The following is a 1,822-nucleotide window of genomic DNA, read 5'->3' on the forward strand; positions in this document are numbered from 1 at the left end:
GAAGGGATTGGGATTTGCTGTGGGACGTGTTCTGGGACCACCCTCCATAGCTGTCCCTCCCTGGGACTGCTAAGCACCAAGCACGTTCGTTCCTCAAAATCAGAATTTATATGAAACCACCACCAAATTTTTGGCATTTATTGTACACAGCCACCAACACCCCATTTTATGCAGTTTGTGGGCCTGGGTTCACAGGGCATGGGCTGGGACAGCAAGGCTCCTTTACTTCAGATCTGATGGCAATCTTCCCCTTGTCCCTTTATGGGCCCATCTCCAGGAGGCAGCAGGGAAAGCTGGAGGTTTCCCTCTAGAGTTACTAGAGAAGACTTGGAGAAGGTGACAGCAGTCGGCAGGGGTGAGGCAGACTGCTGACTGTGCAGGTCTGAGGTCTGGGGCAGCTGTGAGAGGACGAGGATAGACGCCACAGACGAGTTTCAGCCGCTGGTTTGAGATGCTGGCAGTTGCTACTAACCTAGCCTAAGAACAAAATATTTTCCAAAGGCAAGTGGAAACATTTTTCTGGAGAATCGGGGGTCTCATTCAGACATGCTGGAGCTGTGAAATTTTTCACCAGCACTTCTGAGGAGGGTCTGGAGGCTCGGAGGGACCAACTTCACCTCCTCTCCAGTCCTCACAGCTGGATACCACTGTGTTGGCACAAGCTTACAACGGATGGTTCCAAACACCAGGAGGTGCCAGAGGAGGCTTTTTGGGATAGGCAGCTGGTCCAAGGTGGTGGTCCCAGTAGCCTCAAGAGCCCTCTTGCCTAGACCATCCACGTGTTCAAGCTCTGGGCCAGGCTGACCTCTCTTCAGAAGGACAGCAGCATGTCAGAAGCCATGATTTCATTCAAATAACCTCAAGAGCAGAAGCCCCCAGTGTCAGCGTGCATGATTCACAGGTTCAACCGGCACACAGACGCATGAGCTGCCTTCCCAAGCATCAAGTGGGCACTGTATGGTCTTCATGAGAGTGCGAGAGCTGCCCGGCTGTCCATTCGCTAGTGCCAAGCTCAGGTGGGGCGGAGGGGGAAACATGGTGTCATCCCAGTTAGTCAGGAGCTGCACTTGAGATGAACAGGTTCCCCAAAGCAGCCACCTAGGCTCTTGAGCCAAAGTCACATTCAGGAACAACTACATAAGAGCGCAAGGCAGTCAGCGGTTCTGAAAAAAGGCCCTTCCGCGACTCTGCCCAGCCTGGTCCTGGTAGGAACCGGGACACAAGCACTGTCTGGCTCCCCGCCTGGAGGACAGGCCAGCAGAGGAGTGCTGCCGTCAGCCACAGACACGCGCACACCCACAGGCCTACAGGACGTCCATACGGCCTGTACAGGCACCAACGGCCACCGCCCGGGACCTTCAGTGCTCCTCGGTGGTGTCTCCTCGTGTGCCTCGGGACCTGTTGGCTCTGAGACTGGTCTTTGAAAGCTGCTCAAGTACGTAACTCTATTCTCACCTCCTGACAGTGGGGACTTTAAAAACTGTACTACATAGTGATATGCACTAGACCAAAGGCAGAGCTTAATTAGTAGAAAAGGGCGCCCCTCTCCAAAATGTTGGCTCCAAGGCTAACTTTCAAGTATTAACGCTAGAGGACAAGGTGAAGTTCACAGAACAGAGAAGTAAAGTCTCCTCACTTTCTGCCAGCAAAATGAAGTGTCAGCAGAGTTTCAAAGGCTACTCTAAAACCCAAGTCATTCCCAAAATATTTAAAATAAAATCAGTCAAATCACTTAAGACAGAAAGTTAATCGGAATTTCAAAGAAAAGTGATTCTATTCTGAGACACCTTCCCGGCCCACCCTTCTTGCACCCGCCACAGTA

The sequence above is a fragment of the Bison bison genome, unplaced genomic scaffold (assembly GCF_000754665.1).
Source record: "Bison bison bison isolate TAMUID 2011002044 unplaced genomic scaffold, Bison_UMD1.0 scf7180017864238, whole genome shotgun sequence".
Taxonomy (NCBI): domain Eukaryota; kingdom Metazoa; phylum Chordata; class Mammalia; order Artiodactyla; family Bovidae; genus Bison; species Bison bison.